This window comes from Salvelinus alpinus, chromosome 14 (assembly GCF_045679555.1).
Source record: "Salvelinus alpinus chromosome 14, SLU_Salpinus.1, whole genome shotgun sequence".
NCBI lineage: Eukaryota > Metazoa > Chordata > Actinopteri > Salmoniformes > Salmonidae > Salvelinus > Salvelinus alpinus.
This window is the reverse complement of record NC_092099.1, coordinates 18,808,163-18,830,572: the sequence shown is the minus strand read 5'-3', so window position 1 is coordinate 18,830,572 and position 22,410 is coordinate 18,808,163. Positions and strand designations below refer to the sequence as shown.

Sequence of the window (22,410 nt, the reverse complement as noted above, 5' to 3'; positions counted from 1 at the left end):
GGGTCAGAGGGATCTATAGACATCTAGCTGGTCTCTGTTGTGGGGGGGGGGTCAGAGGGATCTATAGACATCTAGCTGGTCTCTGTTGTGGGGGGGGGGGGGGGGTCAGAGGGATCTATAGACATCTAGCTGGTCTCTGTTGTGGGGGGGGGGGGGGGTCAGAGGGATCTATAGACATCTAGCTGGTCTCTGTTGTGGGGGGGTCAGAGGGATCTATAGACATCTAGCTGGTCTCTGTTGTGGGGGGGGTCAGAGGGATCTATAGACATCTAGCTGGTCTCTGTTGTGGGGGGGTCAGAGGGGTCTATAGACATCTAGCTGGTCTCTGTTGTGGGGGGGTCAGAGGGATCTATAGACATCTAGCTGGTCTGTTGTGGGGGGGTCAGAGGGATCTATAGACATCTAGCTGGTCTGTTGTGGGGGGGGGGGGGGGTCAGAGGGATCTATAGACATCTAGCTGGTCTGTTGTGGGGGGGGGGGGGTCAGAGGGATCTATAGACATCTAGCTGGTCTCTGTTGTGGGGGGGTCAGAGGGATCTATAGACATCTAGCTGGTCTCTGTTGTGGGGGGGGGGGGGTCAGAGGGATCTATAGCCATCTAGCTGGTCTCTGTTGTGGGGGGGTCAGAGGGATCTATAGACATCTAGCTGGTCTCTGTTGTGGGGGGGGGGGGGGTCAGAGGGATCTATAGACATCTAGCTGGTCTCTGTTGTGGGGGGGTCAGAGGGATCTATAGACATCTAGCTGGTCTCTGTTGTGGGGGGGGTCAGAGGGATCTATAGACATCTAGCTGGTCTGTTGTGGGGGGGTCAGAGGGATCTATAGACATCTAGCTGGTCTGTTGTGGGGGGGTCAGAGGGATCTATAGACATCTAGCTGGTCTGTTGTGGGGGGGTCAGAGGGATCTATAGACATCTAGCTGGTCTGTTGTGGGGGGGTCAGAGGGATCTATAGACATCTAGCTGGTCTGTTGTGGGGGGGTCAGAGGGATCTATAGACATCTAGCTGGTCTGTTGTGGGGGGGGTCAGAGGGATCTATAGACATCTAGCTGGTCTGTTGTGGGGGGGGTCAGAGGGATCTATAGACATCTAGCTGGTCTGTTGTGGGGGGGTCAGAGGGATCTATAGACATCTAGCTGGTCTGTTGTGGGGGGGTCAGAGGGATCTATAGACATCTAGCTGGTCTCTGTTGTGGGGGGGGGGGGGGGGGTCAGAGGGATCTATAGACATCTAGCTGGTCTCTGTTGTGGGGGGGTCAGAGGGATCTATAGACATCTAGCTGGTCTCTGTTGTGGGGGGGTCAGAGGGATCTATAGACATCTAGCTGGTCTGTTGTGGGGGGGGGGTCAGAGGGATCTATAGACATCTAGCTGGTCTGTTGTGGGGGGGGTCAGAGGGATCTATAGACATCTAGCTGGTCTCTGTTGTGGGGGGGTCAGAGGGATCTATAGACATCTAGCTGGTCTGTTGTGGGGGGGTCAGAGGGATCTATAGACATCTAGCTGGTCTGTTGTGGGGGGGTCAGAGGGATCTATAGACATCTAGCTGGTCTCTGTTGTGGGGGGGTCAGAGGGATCTATAGACATCTAGCTGGTCTCTGTTGTGGGGGGGTCAGAGGGATCTATAGACATCTAGCTGGTCTCTGTTGTGGGGGGGGGGGGGTGTCAGAGGGATCTATAGACATCTAGCTGGTCTCTGTTGTGGGGGGGTCAGAGGGATCTATAGACATCTAGCTGGTCTCTGTTGTGGGGGGGGGTCAGAGGGATCTATAGACATCTAGCTGGTCTGTTGTGGGGGGGTCAGAGGGATCTATAGACATCTAGCTGGTCTGTTGTGGGGGGGGGGGGGGGTCAGAGGGATCTATAGACATCTAGCTGGTCTGTTGTGGGGGGGGTCAGAGGGATCTATAGACATCTAGCTGGTCTCTGTTGTGGGGGGGTCAGAGGGATCTATAGACATCTAGCTGGTCTCTGTTGTGGGGGGGTCAGAGGGATCTATAGACATCTAGCTGGTCTCTGTTGTGGGGGGGTCAGAGGGATCTATAGACATCTAGCTGGTCTCTGTTGTGGGGGGGTCAGAGGGATCTATAGACATCTAGCTGGTCTGTTGTGGGGGGGGTCAGAGGGATCTATAGACATCTAGCTGGTCTGTTGTGGGGGGGTCAGAGGGATCTATAGACATCTAGCTGGTCTCTGTTGTGGGGGGGTCAGAGGGATCTATTGACATCTAGCTGGTCTCTGTTGTGGCGGGGGGGGGGGGTCAGAGGGATCTATAGACATCTAGCTGGTCTGTTGTGGGGGGGTCAGAGGGATCTATAGACATCTAGCTGGTCTCTGTTGTGGGGGGGTCAGAGGGATCTATAGACATCTAGCTGGTCTCTGTTGTGGGGGGGTCAGAGGGATCTATAGACATCTAGCTGGTCTGTTGTGGGGGGGTCAGAGGGATCTATAGACATCTAGCTGGTCTGTTGTGGGGGGGTCAGAGGGATCTATAGACATCTAGCTGGTCTCTGTTGTGGGGGGGTCAGAGGGATCTATAGATATCTAGCTGGTCTGTTGTGGGGGGGGTCAGAGGGATCTATAGACATCTAGCTGGTCTCTGTTGTGGGGGGGTCAGAGGGATCTATAGACATCTAGCTGGTCTGTTGTGGGGGGGTCAGAGGGATCTATAGACATCTAGCTGGTCTCTGTTGTGGGGGGGGGGGTCAGAGGGATCTATAGACATCTAGCTGGTCTCTGTTGTGGGGGGGGGGGTCAGAGGGATCTATAGACATCTAGCTGGTCTGTTGTGGGGGGGGGTCAGAGGGATCTATAGACATCTAGCTGGTCTCTGTTGTGGGGGGGGGGTCAGAGGGATCTATAGACATCTAGCTGGTCTCTGTTGTGGGGGGGGGGTCAGAGGGATCTATAGACATCTAGCTGGTCTGTTGTGGGGGGGTCAGAGGGATCTATAGACATCTAGCTGGTCTGTTGTGGGGGGGGTCAGAGGGATCTATAGACATCTAGCTGGTCTGTTGTGGGGGGGGGGGTCAGAGGGATCTATAGACATCTAGCTGGTCTGTTGTGGGGGGGGGTCAGAGGGATCTATAGACATCTAGCTGGTCTGTTGTGGGGGGGTCAGAGGGATCTATAGACATCTAGCTGGTCTGTTGTGGGGGGGTCAGAGGGATCTATAGACATCTAGCTGGTCTGTTGTGGGGGGGGGTCAGAGGGATCTATAGACATCTAGCTGGTCTGTTGTGGGGGGGTCAGAGGGATCTATAGACATCTAGCTGGTCTGTTGTGGGGGGGGTCAGAGGGATCTATAGACATCTAGCTGGTCTCTGTTGTGGGGGGGTCAGAGGGATCTATAGACATCTAGCTCGTCTCTGTTGTGGGGGGGTCAGAGGGATCTATAGACATCTAGCTGGTCTGTTGTGGGGGGGGTCAGAGGGATCTATAGACATCTAGCTGGTCTGTTGTGGGGGGGGGTCAGAGGGATCTATAGACATCTAGCTGGTCTCTGTTGTGGGGGGGGGGTCAGAGGGATCTATAGACATCTAGCTGGTCTGTTGTGGGGGGGTCAGAGGGATCTATAGACATCTAGCTGGTCTCTGTTGTGTGGGGGGGGGGGGGGGTCAGAGGGATCTATAGACATCTAGCTGGTCTCTGTTGTGGGGGGGGGGTCAGAGGGATCTATAGACATCTAGCTGGTCTGTTGTGGGGGGGGGGGGTCAGAGGGATCTATAGACATCTAGCTGGTCTCTGTTGTGGGGGGGGGGGGTCAGAGGGATCTATAGACATCTAGCTCGTCTCTGTTGTGGGGGGGGGGGTCAGAGGGATCTATAGACATCTAGCTGGTCTCTGTTGTGGGGGGGGGGGGGGGTCAGAGGGATCTATAGACATCTAGCTGGTCTCTGTTGTGGGGGGGTCAGAGGGATCTATAGACATCTAGCTGGTCTCTGTTGTGGGGGGGTCAGAGGGATCTATAGACATCTAGCTGGTCTGTTGTGGGGGGGGTCAGAGGGATCTATAGACATCTAGCTGGTCTCTGTTGTGGGGGGGTCAGAGGGATCTATAGACATCTAGCTGGTCTGTTGTGGGGGGGTCAGAGGGATCTATAGACATCTAGCTGGTCTGTTGTGGGGGGGTCAGAGGGATCTATAGACATCTAGCTGGTCTCTGTTGTGGGGGGGTCAGAGGGATCTATAGACATCTAGCTGGTCTGTTGTGGGGGGGTCAGAGGGATCTATAGATATCTAGCTGGTCTCTGTTGTGGGGGGGTCAGAGGGATCTATAGACATCTAGCTGGTCTCTGTTGTGGGGGGGGGGGGGGGGTGTCAGAGGGATCTATAGACATCTAGCTGGTCTCTGTTGTGGGGGGGGGGGTCAGAGGGATCTATAGACATCTAGCTGGTCTCTGTTGTGGGGGGGGTCAGAGGGATCTATAGACATCTAGCTGGTCTGTTGTGGGGGGGTCAGAGGGATCTATAGACATCTAGCTGGTCTGTTGTGGGGGGGGGGGGGGGGGGGTCAGAGGGATCTATAGACATCTAGCTGGTCTGTTGTGGGGGGGTCAGAGGGATCTATAGACATCTAGCTGGTCTGTTGTGGGGGGGGGGGGGTCAAAGGGATCTATAGACATCTAGCTGGTCTGTTGTGGGGGGGTCAGAGGGATCTATAGACATCTAGCTGGTCTGTTGTGGGGGGGGGGGGGGGTCAGAGGGATCTATAGACATCTAGCTGGTCTGTTGTGGGGGGGGTCAGAGGGATCTATAGACATCTAGCTGGTCTCTGTTGTGGGGGGGTCAGAGGGATCTATAGACATCTAGCTGGTCTCTGTTGTGGGGGGGTCAGAGGGATCTATAGACATCTAGCTGGTCTCTGTTGTGGGGGGGTCAGAGGGATCTATAGACATCTAGCTGGTCTGTTGTGGGGGGGGTCAGAGGGATCTATAGACATCTAGCTGGTCTGTTGTGGGGGGGTCAGAGGGATCTATAGACATCTAGCTGGTCTCTGTTGTGGGGGGGGTCAGAGGGATCTATTGACATCTAGCTGGTCTCTGTTGTGGCGGGGGGGGGGGTCAGAGGGATCTATAGACATCTAGCTGGTCTGTTGTGGGGGGGTCAGAGGGATCTATAGACATCTAGCTGGTCTCTGTTGTGGGGGGGTCAGAGGGATCTATAGACATCTAGCTGGTCTCTGTTGTGGGGGGGTCAGAGGGATCTATAGACATCTAGCTGGTCTGTTGTGGGGGGGTCAGAGGGATCTATAGACATCTAGCTGGTCTGTTGTGGGGGGGTCAGAGGGATCTATAGACATCTAGCTGGTCTCTGTTGTGGGGGGGTCAGAGGGATCTATAGATATCTAGCTGGTCTGTTGTGGGGGGGGTCAGAGGGATCTATAGACATCTAGCTGGTCTCTGTTGTGGGGGGGTCAGAGGGATCTATAGACATCTAGCTGGTCTGTTGTGGGGGGGTCAGAGGGATCTATAGACATCTAGCTGGTCTCTGTTGTGGGGGGGGGGGTCAGAGGGATCTATAGACATCTAGCTGGTCTCTGTTGTGGGGGGGGGGGTCAGAGGGATCTATAGACATCTAGCTGGTCTGTTGTGGGGGGGTCAGAGGGATCTATAGACATCTAGCTGGTCTCTGTTGTGGGGGGGGGGGGGGGGTCAGAGGGATCTATAGACATCTAGCTGGTCTCTGTTGTGGGGTGGGGGGGGGGGTCAGAGGGATCTATAGACATCTAGCTGGTCTCTGTTGTGGGGGGGGGGGTCAGAGGGATCTATAGACATCTAGCTGGTCTGTTGTGGGGGGGTCAGAGGGATCTATAGACATCTAGCTGGTCTGTTGTGGGGGGGTCAGAGGGATCTATAGACATCTAGCTGGTCTGTTGTGGGGGGGTCAGAGGGATCTATAGACATCTAGCTGGTCTCTGTTGTGGGGGGGTCAGAGGGATCTATAGACATCTAGCTGGTCTCTGATGTGGGGGGGTCAGAGGGATCTATAGACATCTAGCTGGTCTGTTGTGGGGGGGTCAGAGGGATCTATAGACATCTAGCTGGTCTGTTGTGGGGGGGTCAGAGGGATCTATAGACATCTAGCTGGTCTGTTGTGGGGGGGTCAGAGGGATCTATAGACATCTAGCTGGTCTGTTGTGGGGGGGGGTCAGAGGGATCTATAGACATCTAGCTGGTCTGTTGTGGGGGGGTCAGAGGGATCTATAGACATCTAGCTGGTCTGTTGTGGGGGGGTCAGAGGGATCTATAGACATCTAGCTGGTCTGTTGTGGGGGGGTCAGAGGGATCTATAGACATCTAGCTGGTCTGTTGTGGGGGGGTCAGAGGGATCTATAGACATCTAGCTGGTCTCTGTTGTGGGGGGGGGGGGGGTCAGAGGGATCTATAGACATCTAGCTGGTCTCTGTTGTGGGGGGGGGGGGTCAGAGGGATCTATAGACATCTAGCTGGTCTGTTGTGGGGGGGTCAGAGGGATCTATAGACATCTAGCTGGTCTGTTGTGGGGGGGTCAGAGGGATCTATAGACATCTAGCTGGTCTGTTGTGGGGGGGTCAGAGGGATCTATAGACATCTAGCTGGTCTGTTGTGGGGGGGTCAGAGGGATCTATAGACATCTAGCTGGTCTCTGTTGTGGGGGGGGGGGGTCAGAGGGATCTATAGACATCTAGCTGGTCTCTGTTGTTGGGGGGGGGGTCAGAGGGATCTATAGACATCTAGCTGGTCTCTGTTGTGGGGGGGTCAGAGGGATCTATAGACATCTAGCTGGTCTCTGTTGTGGGGGGGGGGGGTCAGAGGGATCTATAGACATCTAGCTGGTCTCTGTTGTGGGGGGGTCAGAGGGATCTATAGACATCTAGCTCGTCTCTGTTGTGGGGGGGTCAGAGGGATCTATAGACATCTAGCTGGTCTGTTGTGGGGGGGGTCAGAGGGATCTATAGACATCTAGCTGGTCTGTTGTGGGGGGGGGTCAGAGGGATCTATAGACATCTAGCTGGTCTCTGTTGTGGGGGGGGGTCAGAGGGATCTATAGACATCTAGCTGGTCTGTTGTGGGGGGGTCAGAGGGATCTATAGACATCTAGCTGGTCTCTGTTGTGTGGGGGGGGGGGGGTCAGAGGGATCTATAGACATCTAGCTGGTCTCTGTTGTGGGGGGGGGGGGTCAGAGGGATCTATAGACATCTAGCTGGTCTGTTGTGGGGGGGGGGGGGGGGTCAGAGGGATCTATAGACATCTAGCTGGTCTCTGTTGTGGGGGGGGGGGGGGGTCAGAGGGATCTATAGACATCTAGCTCGTCTCTGTTGTGGGGGGGGGGGGGGTCAGAGGGATCTATAGACATCTAGCTGGTCTGTTGTGGGGGGGGGTCAGAGGGATCTATAGACATCTAGCTGGTCTGTTGTGGGGGGGGGTCAGAGGGATCTATAGACATCTAGCTGGTCTGTTGTGGGGGGGTCAGAGGGATCTATAGACATCTAGCTGGTCTGTTGTGGGGGGTGTCAGAGGGATCTATAGACATCTAGCTGATCTGTTGTGGGGGGGGGGGGGGGGTCAGAGGGATCTATAGACATCTAGCTGGTCTGTTGTGGGGGGGTCAGAGGGATCTATAGACATCTAGCTGGTCTCTGTTGTGGGGGGGTCAGAGGGATCTATAGACATCTAGCTGGTCTCTGTTGTGGGGGGGTCAGAGGGATCTATAGACATCTAGCTGGTCTGTTGTGGGGGGGTCAGAGGGATCTATAGACATCTAGCTGGTCTCTGTTGTGGGGGGGTCAGAGGGATCTATAGACATCTAGCTGGTCTGTTGTGGGGGGGTCAGAGGGATCTATGGACATGTAGCTGGTCTCTGATGTGGGGGGGTCAGAGGGATCTATAGACATCTAGCTGGTCTCTGTTGTGGGGGGGTCAGAGGGATCTATAGACATCTAGCTGGTCTGTTGTGGGGGGGGGGTCAGAGGGATCTATAGACATCTAGCTGGTCTCTGTTGTGGGGGGGTCAGAGGAATCTATAGACATCTAGCTGGTCTCTGTTGTGGGGGGGGGGGGGGGGTCAGAGGGATCTATAGACATCTAGCTGGTCTCTGTTGTGGGGGGGTCAGAGGGATCTATAGACATCTAGCTGGTCTGTTGTGGGGGGGGGGGGGGTCAGAGGGATCTATAGACATCTAGCTGGTCTGTTGTGGGGGGGTCAGAGGGATCTATAGACATCTAGCTGGTCTGTTGTGGGGGGGTCAGAGGGATCTATAGACATCTAGCTGGTCTGTTGTGGGGGGGTCAGAGGGATCTATAGACATCTAGCTGGTCTGTTGTGGGGGGGTCAGAGGGATCTATAGACATCTAGCTGGTCTCTGTTGTGGGGGGGTCAGAGGGATCTATGGACATGTAGCTGGTCTCTGTTGTGGGGGGGTCAGAGGGATCTATAGACATGTAGCTGGTCTCTGATGTGGGGGGGTCAGAGGGATCTATAGACATCTAGCTGGTCTGTTGTGGGGGGGTCAGAGGGATCTATAGACATCTAGCTGGTCTCTGTTGTGGGGGGGTCAGAGGGATCTATAGACATCTAGCTGGTCTCTGTTGTGGGGGGGTCAGAGGGATCTATAGACATCTAGCTGGTCTCTGTTGTGGGGGGGTCAGAGGGCTCTATAGACATCTAGCTGGTCTCTGTTGTGGGGGGGTCAGAGGGATCTATAGACATCTAGCTGGTCTCTGTTGTGGGGGGGTCAGAGGGCTCTATAGACATCTAGCTGGTCTGTTGTGGGGGGGGGGGGGTCAGAGGGATCTATAGACATTTAGCTGGTCTCTGTTGTGGGGGGGTCAGAGGGATCTATAGACATCTAGCTGGTCTGTTGTGGGGGGGTCAGAGGGATCTATAGACATCTAGCTGGTCTCTGTTGTGGGGGGGGGGGGGTCAGAGGGATCTATAGACATCTAGCTGGTCTGTTGTGGGGGGGGGGGTCAGAGGGATCTATAGACATCTAGCTGGTCTGTTGTGGGGGGGGGTCAGAGGGATCTATAGACATCTAGCTGGTCTGTTGTGGGGGGGTCAGAGGGATCTATAGACATCTAGCTGGTCTGTTGTGGGGGGGTCAGAGGGATCTATAGACATCTAGCTGGTCTGTTGTGGGGGGGGGGGGTCAGAGGGATCTATAGACATCTAGCTGTTCTGTTGTGGGGGGGGGGTCAGAGGGATCTATAGACATCTAGCTGGTCTCTGTTGTGGGGGGGTCAGAGGGATCTATAGACATCTAGCTGGTCTGTTGTGGGGGGGTCAGAGGGATCTATAGACATCTAGCTGTTCTGTTGTGGGGGGGGGGTCAGAGGGATCTATAGACATCTAGCTGGTCTCTGTTGTGGGGGGGTCAGAGGGATCTATAGACATCTAGCTGGTCTGTTGTGGGGGGGTCAGAGGGATCTATAGACATCTAGCTGGTCTGTTGTGGGGGGGGGGTCAGAGGGATCTATAGACATCTAGCTGGTCTGTTGTGGGGGGGTCAGAGGGATCTATAGACATCTAGCTGTTCTGTTGTGGGGGGGGGGGGTCAGAGGGATCTATAGACATCTAGCTGGTCTCTGTTGTGGGGGGGTCAGAGGGATCTATAGACATCTAGCTGGTCTGTTGTGGGGGGGTCAGAGGGATCTATAGACATCTAGCTGTTCTGTTGTGGGGGGGGGGGTCAGAGGGATCTATATACATCTAGCTGGTCTCTGTTGTGGGGGGGTCAGAGGGATCTATAGACATCTAGCTGGTCTGTTGTGGGGGGGGGGGGGGGGTCAGAGGGATCTATAGACATCTAGCTGGTCTGTTGTGGGGGGGTCAGAGGGATCTATAGACATCTAGCTGGTCTCTGTTGTGGGGGGGTCAGAGGGATCTATAGACATCTAGCTGGTCTCTGTTGTGGGGGGGTCAGAGGGATCTATAGACATCTAGCTGGTCTCTGTTGTGGGGGGGGGGGGGGTCAGAGGGATCTATAGACATCTAGCTGGTCTCTGTTGTGGGGGGGTCAGAGGGATCTATAGACATCTAGCTGGTCTCTGTTGTGGGGGGGGTCAGAGGGATCTATAGACATCTAGCTGGTCTGTTGTGGGGGGGGGGTCAGAGGAATCTATAGACATCTAGCTGGTCTGTTGTGGGGGGGGGGTCAGAGGAATCTATAGACATCTAGCTGGTCTCTGTTGTGGGGGGGGGGGGGGGTCAGAGGGATCTATAGACATCTAGCTGGTCTCTGTTGTGGGGGGGTCAGAGGGATCTATAGACATCTAGCTGGTCTGTTGTGGGGGGGTCAGAGGGATCTATAGACATCTAGCTGGTCTCTGTTGTGGGGGGGTCAGAGGGATCTATAGACATCTAGCTGGTCTCTGATGTGGGGGGGTCAGAGGGATCTATAGACATCTAGCTGGTCTGTTGTGGGGGGGTCAGAGGGATCTATAGACATCTAGCTGGTCTGTTGTGGGGGGGGGGGGGGGGTCAGAGGGATCTATAGACATCTAGCTGGTCTCTGTTGTGGGGGGGGGGGGGGTCAGAGGGATCTATAGACATCTAGCTGGTCTCTGTTGTGGGGGGGGGGGTCAGAGGGATCTATAGACATCTAGCTGGTCTGTTGGGGGGGGGTCAGAGGGATCTATAGACATCTAGCTGGTCTGTTGTGGGGGGGGGGGTCAGAGGGATCTATAGACATGTAACTTTTAGTTATGTCTCAAATGCTACCAGAGTTACTGCCGGGACATCCGGGCTGAATTGGTTTATGGAGAGTGCTGATTTGCTCCTATTGCCCAACATGACTTGCTCAGTTATAAAATACAATCTTAGTGTGAGGCTTTTACAGGGCAATTCAGAGAAACGGATCGTTTATTTTAAGGGTGTGTTCTGCCGGCTAATTGTCTCCACAAAAGATAAATGGTCTCATTGTGTTTCAGAACAACCCAACGACATGTCATCTGGTACCTGAACATCAAACATAGTGATTATTAAACGCTGACACTCTTCTTTGACATGAGTTTTATGATGTGGACATTTTCAACTCACGGCTGTTTTGGCTTGTAATGACATCAGTGGTATTTATCCTCGACAGCTCCATCTTTTTAAAAATACATTGAGTCATCTTTTAATTTACAGCGTTTCCCTCACTCGGACAACGAAACAGGTGCAGAAGGTGGCCAATCAGTGGGAAGGATGGGGGTGACTTCCTGTCGCGTGCCGCTCAAGATCAGAACGTCTCTGTCAAAACCTGTACAGAGCTGTGACGTTACGGTGCAGTATGTTACGGTGCAGTATGTTACCGAGCAGTATGTTACCGAGCAGTATGTTACGGTGCAGTATGTTACCGAGCAGTATGTTACGGTGCAGTATGTTACCGAGCAGTATGTTACCGAGCAGTATGTTACCGAGCAGTATGTTACCGAGCAGTATGTTACCGAGCAGTATGTTACCGAGCAGTATGTTACGGTGCAGTATGTTACCGAGCAGTATGTTACCGAGCAGTATGTTACGGTGCAGTATGTTACGGTGCAGTATGTTACGGTGCAGTATGTTACCGAGCAGTATGTTACCGAGCAGTATGTTACCGAGCAGTATGTTACCGAGCAGTATGTTACCGAGCAGTATGTTACCGAGCAGTATGTTACCGAGCAGTATGTTACGGTGCAGTATGTTACCGAGCAGTATGTTACCGAGCAGTATGTTACGGTGCAGTATGTTACGGTGCAGTATGTTACGGTGCAGTATGTTACGGTGCAGTATGTTACCGAGCAGTATGTTACCGAGCAGTATGTTACCGAGCAGTATGTTACCGAGCAGTATGTTACGGTGCAGTATGTTACCGAGCAGTATGTTACCGAGCAGTATGTTACCGAGCAGTATGTTACCGAGCAGTATGTTACCGAGCAGTATGTTACCGAGCAGTATGTTACCGAGCAGTATGTTACGGTGCAGTATGTTACCGAGCAGTATGTTACCGAGCAGTATGTTACCGAGCAGTATGTTACCGAGCAGTATGTTACCGAGCAGTATGTTACCGAGCAGTATGTTACCGAGCAGTATGTTACCGAGCAGTATGTTACCGAGCAGTATGTTACGGTGCAGTATGTTACCGAGCAGTATGTTACGGTGCAGTATGTTACGGTGCAGTATGTTACGGTGCAGTATGTTACCGAGCAGTATGTTACGGTGCAGTATGTTACCGAGCAGTATGTTACGGTGCAGTATGTTACGGTGCAGTATGTTACCGAGCAGTATGTTACCGAGCAGTATGTTACCGAGCAGTATGTTACCGAGCAGTATGTTACCGAGCAGTATGTTACGGTGCAGTATGTTACCGAGCAGTATGTTACCGAGCAGTATGTTACCGAGCAGTATGTTACCGAGCAGTATGTTACGGTGCAGTATGTTACCGAGCAGTATGTTACCGAGCAGTATGTTACCGAGCAGTATGTTACCGAGCAGTATGTTACCGAGCAGTATGTTACGGTGCAGTATGTTACCGAGCAGTATGTTACGGTGCAGTATGTTACGGTGCAGTATGTTACGGTGCAGTCACTGCGTTCCCTCTTTGTAGCATTCTGCTGTGGTGTACAGTGATTAGGTTTAGCTGACCCTTGGCTTTGGGGGTTAGCAGCCTCTGTAGTCGTTTCGGACACTGTACTGCCCTTCTTCTCAGGACTGACTTCAGAGAAACCTCCTACAGACTGGAGAAACTCTGCAGAGTGACGATACATGAATGCGACATTCATTATAACGTCCGCTAAGTCACTCATCTCTAGCTATCTTGACTGCTTTTCATACCGTACCCGCCTGCTCCCGCTGGCTTTTCACACCGTACCCGCCTGCTCTCTGCTTTTCATACCGTACCCGTCTGCTCTCTGCTATTCATACCGTACCCGCCTGCTCCCGCTGGCTATTCATACCGCACCCGTCTGCTCCCGCTGGCTATTCATACCGTACCCGCCTGCTCTCTCTGCTTTTCATACCGTACCCGCCTGCTCTCTCTGCTTTTCATACCGTACCCGCCTGCTCCCGCTGGCTTTTCATACCGTACCCGCCTGCTCTCTGCTTTTCACACCGTACCCGCCTGCTCCCGCTGGCTTTTCATACCGTACCCGCCTGCTCTCTGCTTTTCACACCGTACCCGCCTGCTCCCGCTGGCTTTTCATACCGTACCCGCCTGCTCTCTGCTTTTCACACCGTACCCGCCTGCTCTCTGCTTTTCACACCGTACCCGCCTGCTCTCTCTGCTTTTCATACCGTACCCGCCTGCTCCCGCTTTCTCTTGAGCTATGTCGTGTATAATATAGCCTGTCTTAATAGGAGTGGGACCATATGCAGGCAGATATGGCTGATCAATATTTATTTCTAGTGACCGTAGTAGGCCTAAACTATAGCTTAATCAATATTACTTTTTTTTCGGGTTGCACCACAACTCGCGTCAGTTGGATGCCATCCATTTCAGCCTTCTACCACTCATCTTTTGGGGAGGCCGAGGCAGTTCTCACTGACGCTGCTTTCATCTTGACAACCAATCCCACATGTCAGGTGGCAGTTTAGTTTTTTAGAGAGGATCCTCAAAAGTAGCTTTTCTCTCTTTTAACTCTACCTTCTCAACCCTTCTCTCTCCTCTACCTTCTCAAATCTTCTCTCTCCTCTACCTTCTCAACCCTTCTCTCTCTCCTCTACCTTCTCAACCCTTCTCTCTCTCTCCTCTACCTTCTCAACCCTTCTCTCTCTCTCCTCTACCTTCTCAACCCTTCTCTCTCTCCTCTACCTTCTCAACCCTTCTCTCTCTCCTCTCTCTCTCTCCTCTTCCTTCTCAACTCTTCTCTCTCCTCTCTCTCTCCTCTCTACCTTCTCAACTTTTCGATCTCTCTCTCTCTCTCTCTCTCTCTCTCTCTCTCTCTCTCTCTCTCTCTCTCTCTCTCTCTCTCTCTCTCTCTCCTCTACCTTCTCAACTCTTCTCTCTCCTCTCTCTCTCTCCTCTCTACCTTCGATCTCTCTCTCTCTCTCCTCTACCTTCTCAACTCTACATGAAAACACTGACTTGAAATTAATATGTGGTAGAATGAATGTAATGTTTCGGTGTGATTGAACTTAACTTGAGAGTAGGGCTGTAGAGAATGTCTCTCTCTCACACACACACACGTTGTGTTTGTGACTTGTCTGTGTTGGGCTAGAGATAAGAGTGTTTGAAAACGGTACCAGTGGAATAGCCTCTATGTGTGTTCATTTATGTTTTAGGATGTCATAATACTAAGCAGTCATACACACGTAGCCAGAGTGAAGGTTTTATTAAGGAATAGACAGGTCATTATAAACAGGTTTCCTGTCCCCTTCACTTGGAAAACATTAGAAGAGCAGTTAGTTTGACTTCGAGGGACACTGTAACATGTCCTAGGATACGTTCCAAATGGCCCTGTACCAGGGGTCGACCACCCTGTTCCTCAAGTGCCAAAGGTACTGTTCCAACTAGGCACCACACCTGACAGACGGAGCTACTTGATTGGTCTTTAAACCTGACACACCTGGTCGTCCCGGCCAAGTTAGAACCCGACACACCTGGTCTTCCCGACCGGGTTAGAACCCGACACGCCTGGTCTTCCCGACCGGGTTAGAACCCGACACGCCTGGTCTTCCCGACCGGGTTAGAACCCGACACGCCTGGTCTTCCCGACCGGGTTAGAACCCGACACGCCTGGTCTTCCCGGTCGGTTAATAAATCCAAAACAGGAAGTGCCTACTAATGTTGCAGCATTGTGTTTTAATTTCCATGTTTTCCCAGGACCAGGGTTGCCTACTCCTGCCCTAGATAGTTCACTACTATTGACCAGGTCCCGTAGGGAATATATAGGACATAGTAGAGGTGTGAACGTTTACATTAAGAAAAAAAATCCTAACTTTCCACTGAATTATAATCACGTTATCATTAAACTACCACTAACGCGTCCAAGATCATCATAAAGGGGGAAGTAAGAATTTAACAAATGCTGTAATGTTAGTAGGAGATCTGCATCTTTCACATGATTTGGAAGCCGTCATGCTATCCTAAATATGTGACAAGCTACATGCTGTTTATCAGAGCCTAACGTCTTTAGCTAGCTAACATTCCTGTGTTTCAGTGAAGCTAGCTAGCAGCAGACCGACTACAACAAGCTAAATCAGCTGGTGACGGATGTGGAGGTCCTGGGCTGGCGTGGTTACATGTGGTTTGCGGTTGTGAGGCCAGTTGGACGTACTGCCAAATTCTCTAAAATGACGTTTGAGGTGGCTTGTGGTAGAGAAATTAACATTCAATTCTCTTGCAACAGTTCTGGTGGACATTCCTGCAGTCAGCATGCCAATTGCACACAACCTCAAAACTTTAGACATCTGTGGCATTGTGACAACTATACATTTCAAAGTGGCCTTTTTATTGTCCCCCAGCACAAGGTGCACCTGTGTAATGATCATGCTGTTTAATCTGCTTCCTGATATGCCACACCTATCAGGTGGATGGATTATCTTGGCAAAGGAGAAATACTCACTAACGGGGATTTAAACAAAATTTGTGTTCAAAATTGGAGCGAAATTAGATTTTTTTTGTTCATATGGAACATTTGAGATCTTTTATTTCAGCTCATGAAACATGGAACCAACACTTTGTGTTTTTATAATTTTGTTCCGTGTAGAAGAACAGTTGGAGGGAAGACTGCTTTTCTTCCTGCTCGTCTGGGGCTCACTAGTATTTTCTCTCAGAACACCCTAAAACAGAGGGGTCAAAGGTGACGCTTCCATATGGAGGGAAATGTCACAGGAACATTCTAGCACACCGTGTCAAATGTCTGCACAGTCTGTTTTACGAGATGCCGAGGGGCTAGCTAGCTATAGACAGACTGAGACGGCTCGTCTCAAACCCATTCATACGGGCTCTGTTGTCTTTGTACTTAACAAAACCATGTTAGACAGAATGTACCGGAGCTGTGATCGTCTTCCTGTAAATGTTTGGGTGAAGCTGCTGCTAGCCAGCCGGTAACCACGTTTTGTGGTAAATACTTCTGCTGCTAGCCAACAGGCGGTGAGTCTAAGTTCGTCTCTGTTTTTTGAGGCTGCTAGAGAATGAGTTGGGGGCTCTGTGGTGAAGCTGGTTTAAGCTGCTAGCAAACGTTTGGCTCTGTGGTAAATGCTGCATTGTATTCACCAGGAACTGGGCGGATTAGGGCGAGACTTCTTTACCGTCAATAATAACTAATAATACATATTTTTGCTTCATTTGGTCCTAGTGGTTATGATCCTAGTTGAAGCTGCTAGCCAATCAATGGGCTGGAGAGACGGAGCGAGAGACGGACTGAATGCTGTCTATTGACTTGCGGCCCGCTTAGGAAATTACTCCTCAGTAGTTGGTATTCAAACGTACCTTATGCAGGTAAATACATTTCATTCAACCACTGAAGACCCTCCCACTTGCTGGCCAACTGGCTCGCTACTCTGTTCCCTCCCTCCCGTCTCGCTACTCTGTCCCCTCCCTCCCTCCTGTCTCGCTACTCTGTCCCCCCCTCCCTCCTGTCTCTCTACTCTGTCCCCCCCTCCCTCCTGTCTCGCTACTCTGTCCCTCCCTCCCTCCTGTCTCGCTACTCTGTCCCCTCCCTCCCTCCTGTCTCGCTACTCTGTCCCCTCCCTCTTTTCTCGCTACTCTGTCCCCTCCCTCCCTCCAGTCTCGCTACTCTGTCCCCTCCCTCCCTCCCGTCTCGCTACTCTGTCCCCTCCCTCTTTTCTCGCTACTCTGTCCCCTCCCTCCCTCCCGTCTCGCTACTCTGTCCCCTCCCTCCCTCCTGTTTCGCTACTCTGTCCCCTCCCTCTTTTCTCGCTACTCTGTCCCCTCCCTCTTTTCTCGCTACTCTGTCCCCTCCCTCCCTCCTGTCTCGCTACTCTGTCCCCTCCCTCCCTCCTGTCTCGCTACTCTGTCCCCTCCCTCCCTCCTGTCTCGCTACTCTGTCCCCTCCCTCCCTCCTGTCTCGCTACTCTGTCCCCTCCCTCCCTCCCGTCTCGCTACTCTGTCCCCTCCCTTCCGTCTCGCTACTCTGTCCCCTCCCTCTTTTCTCGCTACTCTGTCCCCTCCCTCCCTCCTGTCTCGCTACTCTGTCCCCTCCCTCCCTCCCGTCTCGCTTCTCTGTCCCCTCCCTCTTTTCTCGCTACTCTGTCCCCTCCCTCCCTCCCGTCTCGCTACTCTGTCCCCTCCCTCTTTTCTCGCTACTCTGTCCCCTCCCTCCCTCCCTCCTGTCTCGCTACTCTGTCCCCTCCCTCTTTTCTCGCTACTCTGTCCCCTCCCTCCCTCCAGTCTCGCTACTCTGTCCCCTCCCTCCCTCCCGTCTCGCTACTCTGTCCCCTCCCTCTTTTCTCGCTACTCTGTCCCCTCCCTCCCTCCCGTCTCGCTACTCTGTCCCCTCCCTCCCTCCTGTTTCGCTACTCTGTCCCCTCCCTCTTTTCTCGCTACTCTGTCCCCTCCCTCTTTTCTCGCTACTCTGTCCCCTCCCTCCCTCCTGTCTCGCTACTCTGTCCCCTCCCTCCCTCCTGTCTCGCTACTCTGTCCCCTCCCTCCCTCCTGTCTCGCTACTCTGTCCCCTCCCTCCCTCCTGTCTCGCTACTCTGTCCCCTCCCTCCCTCCCGTCTCGCTACTCTGTCCCCTCCCTCCCTCCTGTCTCGCTACTCTGTCCCCTCCCTCCCTCCCGTCTCGCTACTCTGTCCCCTCCCTCCCTCCTGTCTCGCTACTCTGTCCCCTCCCTCCCTCCCGTCTCGCTACTCTGTCCCCTCCCTCCCTCCCGTCTCGCTACTCTGTCCCCTTCCTCCTGTCTCGCTACTCTGTCCCCTCCCTCCCGTCTCGCTACTCTGTCCACTCCCTCCCGTCTCGCTACTCTGTCCCCTCCCTCCTGTCTCGCTACTCTGTCCCCTCCCTCCTGTCTCGCTACTCTGTCCCCTCCCTCCCTCCCGTCTCGCTACTCTGTCCCCTCCCTCCCTCCCGTCTCGCTACTCTGTCCCCTCCCTCCCTCCCGTCTCGCTACTCTGTCCCCTCCCTCCTGTCTCGCTACTCTGTCCCCTCCCTCCTGTCTCGCTACTCTGTCCCCTCCCTCCCTCCTGTCTCGCTACTCTGTCCCCTCCCTCCCTCCCGTCTCGCTACTCTGTCCCCTCCCTCCCTCCTGTCTCGCTACTCTGTCCCCTCCCTCCCTCCCGTCTCGCTACTCTGTCCCCTCCCTCCCTCCTGTCTCGCTACTCTGTCCCCTCCCTCCCTCCCGTCTCGCTACTCTGTCCCCTCCCTCCCTCCTGTCTCGCTACTCTGTCCCCTCCCTCCCTCCCGTCTCGCTACTCTGTCCCCTCCCTCCCTCCCGTCTCGCTACTCTGTCCCCTTCCTCCTGTCTCGCTACTCTGTCCCCTCCCTCCCGTCTCGCTACTCTGTCCACTCCCTCCCGTCTCGCTACTCTGTCCCCTCCCTCCTGTCTCGCTACTCTGTCCCCTCCCTCCTGTCTCGCTACTCTGTCCCCTCCCTCCCTCCCGTCTCGCTACTCTGTCCCCTCCCTCCCTCCCGTCTCGCTACTCTGTCCCCTCCCTCCCTCCCGTCTCGCTACTCTGTCCCCTCCCTCCTGTCTCGCTACTCTGTCCCCTCCCTCCTGTCTCGCTACTCTGTCCCCTCCCTCCCTCCTGTCTCGCTACTCTGTCCCCTCCCTCCCTCCTGTCTCGCTACTCTGTCCCCTCCCTCCCTCCTGTCTCGCTACTCTGTCCCCTCCCTCCCTCCCGTCTCGCTACTCTGTCCCCTCCCTCCCTCCTGTCTCGCTACTCTGTCCCCTCCCTCCCTCCCGTCTCGCTACTCTGTCCCCTCCCTCCCTCCTGTCTCGCTACTCTGTCCCCTCCCTCCCTCCCGTCTCGCTACTCTGTCCCCTCCCTCCCTCCCGTCTCGCTACTCTGTCCCCTTCCTCCTGTCTCGCTACTCTGTCCCCTCCCTCCCGTCTCGCTACTCTGTCCACTCCCTCCCGTCTCGCTACTCTGTCCCCTCCCTCCTGTCTCGCTACTCTGTCCCCTCCCTCCTGTCTCGCTACTCTGTCCCCTCCCTCCCTCCCGTCTCGCTACTCTGTCCCCTCCCTCCCTCCCGTCTCGCTACTCTGTCCCCTCCCTCCCTCCCGTCTCGCTACTCTGTCCCCTCCCTCCTGTCTCGCTACTCTGTCCCCTCCCTCCTGTCTCGCTACTCTGTCCCCTCCCTCCCTCCTGTCTCGCTACTCTGTCCCCTCCCTCCCTCCTGTCTCGCTACTCTGTCCCCTCCCTCCCTCCTGTCTCGCTACTCTGTCCCCTCCCTCCCTCCTGTCTCGCTACTCTGTCCCCTCCCTCCTGTCTCGCTACTCTGTCCCCTCCCTCCCTCCCGTCTCGCTACTCTGTCCCCTCCCTCCCTCCCGTCTCGCTACTCTGTCCCCTCCCTCCCTCCCGTCTCGCTACTCTGTCCCCTCCCTCCTGTCTCGCTACTCTGTCCCCTCCCTCCCTCCCGTCTCGCTACTCTGTCCCCTCCCTCCCGTCTCGCTACTCTGTCCCCTCCCTCCTGTCTCGCTACTCTGTCCCCTCCCTCCCTCCTGTCTCGCTACTCTGTCCCCTCCCTCCTGTCTCGCTACTCTGTCCCCTCCCTCCCTCCCGTCTCGCTACTCTGTCCCCTCCCTCCCGTCTCGCTACTCTGTCCCCTCCCTCCCTCCTGTCTCGCTACTCTGTCCCCTCCCTCCCTCCTGTCTCGCTACTCTGTCCCCTCCCTCCCTCCTGTCTCGCTACTCTGTCCCCTCCCTCCTGTTTCGCTACTCTGTCCCCTCCCTCCCTCCTGTCTCGCTACTCTGTCCCCTCCCTCCCTCCTGTCTCGCTACTCTGTCCCCTCCCTCCTGTTTCGCTACTCTGTCCCCTCCCTCCTGTCTCGCTACTCTGTCCCCTCCCTCTCTCCCGTCTCGCTACTCTGTCCCCTCCCTCCCTCCCGTCTCGCTACTCTGTCCCCTCCCTCCCTGTCTCGCTACTCTGTCCCCTCCCTCCCTCCTGTCTCGCTACTCTGTCCCCTCCCTCCCTCCTGTCTCGCTACTCTGTCCCCTCCCTCCTGTCTCGCTACTCTGTCCCCTCCCTCCCTCCCGTCTCGCTACTCTGTCCCCTCCCTCCCTCCCGTCTCGCTACTCTGTCCCCTCCCTCCCTCCCGTCTCGCTACTCTGTCCCCTCCCTCCCTCCCGTCTCGCTACTCTGTCCCCTCCCTCCCTCCTGTCTCGCTACTCTGTCCCCTCCCTCCCTCCTGTCTCGCTACTCTGTCCCCTCCCTCCCTCCTGTCTCGCTACTCTGTCCCCTCCCTCCCTCCTGTCTCGCTACTCTGTCCCCTCCCTCCCTCCTGTCTCGCTACTCTGTCCCCTCCCTCCCTCCTGTCTCGCTACTCTGTCCCCTCCCTCCCTCCTGTCTCGCTACTCTGTCCCCTCCCTCCTGTTTCGCTACTCTGTCCCCTCCCTCCTGTCTCGCTACTCTGTCCCCTCCCTCCCTCCCGTCTCGCTACTCTGTCCCCTCCCTCCCGTCTCGCTACTCTGTCCCCTCCCTCCCCCCCGTCTCGCTACTCTGTCCCCTCCCTCCCTCCCGTCTCGCTACTCTGTCCCCTCCCTCCCTCCCGTCTCGCTACTCTGTCCCCTCCCTCCCTCCCGTCTCGCTACTCTGTCCCCTCCCTCCCTCCCGTCTCGCTACTCTGTCCCCTCCCTCCCTCCCGTCTCGCTACTCTGTCCCCTCCCTCCCTCCCGTCTCGCTACTCTGTCCCCTCCCTCCCTCCCGTCTCGCTACTCTGTCCCCTCCCTCCCTCCCGTCTCGCTACTCTGTCCCCTCCCTCCCTCCCGTCTCGCTACTCTGTCCCCTCCCTCCCTCCCGTCTCGCTACTCTGTCCCCTCCCTCCCTCCCGTCTCGCTACTCTGTCCCCTCCCTCCCTCCCGTCTCGCTACTCTGTCCCCTCCCTCCCTCCCGTCTCGCTACTCTGTCCCCTCCCTCCCTCCCGTCTCGCTACTCTGTCCCCTCCCTCCCTCCCGTCTCGCTACTCTGTCCCCTCCCTCCCTCCCGTCTCGCTACTCTGTCCCCTCCCTCCCGTCTCGCTACTCTGTCCCCTCCCTCCCTCCCGTCTCGCTACTCTGTCCCCTCCCTCCCTCCCGTCTCGCTACTCTGTCCCCTCCCTCCCTCCCGTCTCGCTACTCTGTCCCCTCCCTCCCTCCCGTCTCGCTACTCTGTCCCCTCCCGTCTCGCTACTCTGTCCCCTCCCGTCTCGCTACTCTGTCCCCTCCCTCCCTCCCGTCTCGCTACTCTGTCCCCTCCCTCCCTCCCGTCTCGCTACTCTGTCCCCTCCCTCCCTCCCGTCTCGCTACTCTGTCCCCTCCCTCCCTCCCGTCTCGCTACTCTGTCCCCTCCCGTCTTGCTACTCTGTCCCCTCCCGTCTCGCTACTCTGTCCCCTCCCGTCTCGCTACTCTGTCCCCTCCCGTCTCGCTACTCTGTCCCCTCCCTCCCTCCCGTCTCGCTACTCTGTCCCCTCCCTCTTTTCTCGCTACTCTGTCCCCTCCCTCCCTCCCGTCTCGCTACTCTGTCCCCCGTCCCCCCCCATCTCGCTACTCTGTCCCCCCCTCCCTCCCGTCTCGCTACTCTGTCCCCCGTCCCCCCCCATCTCGCTACTCTGTCCCCCCCTCCCTCCCGTCTCGCTACTCTGTCCCCCGTCCCCCCCCCATCTCGCTACTCTGTCCCCCCCTCCCTCCTGGCTCGCTACTCTGTCCCCTTCAGGACTGACACACTGTGTGAGGTGTCATATCTTCCCTATTCAAGGAGACTCATCCTACTCCCACACCTGCCTGGTCAGGTGAGAGAAATCAGGAGACCGATTTCTCTCTCTATCCTCCTTCCGTATTCCTTCTACTGGCTGTAGTGTACTAACCAGGGCTTTAACCAGGGCTTTAAACAGGGCTTTAACCAGGGCTTTAACCAGGGCTTTAACCAGGGCTTTAACCAGGGCTTTAACCAGGGCTTTAAACAGGGCTTTAAACAGGGCAAATTCCACCAGCGTCAGTTGCACCAATAAGCACACTGCACAATCCTCCAGAATGACTGAGTGATACTTAAGACCAGTACACTTACACAAAACCCCAAAGATGTGTCCCTAATGGCAACCTATTCCAGGACCCTGGTCTAAAGTAGTGTACTATATAGGGAATAGGGCTCTGGTCTAAGGTAGTGTACTATATAGGGAATAGGGCTCTGGTCTAAAGTAGTGCACTATGTAGGGAATAGGGCTCTGGTCTAAGGTAGTGCACTATGTAGGGAATAGGGCTCTGGTCTATAGTAGTGCATTATATAGGGAATAGGGCTCTGGTCTATAGTAGTGCACTATATAGGGAATAGGGCTCTGGTCTATAGTAGTGTACTATATAGGGAATAGGGCTC

The 22,410-nt window shown here is 55.0% G+C and overlaps 1 protein-coding gene across 5 annotated transcripts in view; it reads left to right on the top strand.

The window, feature by feature from the left end:
• LOC139538548 (ras-associated and pleckstrin homology domains-containing protein 1-like) overlaps window positions 1-22,410 on the top strand; it is a 187,114-nt gene that overhangs the window by 11,568 nt on the left and 153,136 nt on the right. Inside the window, exon 2 of one of the 5 annotated variants that reach the window (XM_071340709.1) lies at window positions 16,238-16,380. The exons of the other annotated variants lie outside the window; for them this stretch is intronic. The gene's annotated coding sequence lies outside the window, so the exon portion shown is untranslated. The remainder of the gene's footprint in view (window positions 1-16,237; window positions 16,381-22,410) is intronic. 5 annotated transcript variants of the gene reach the window in all.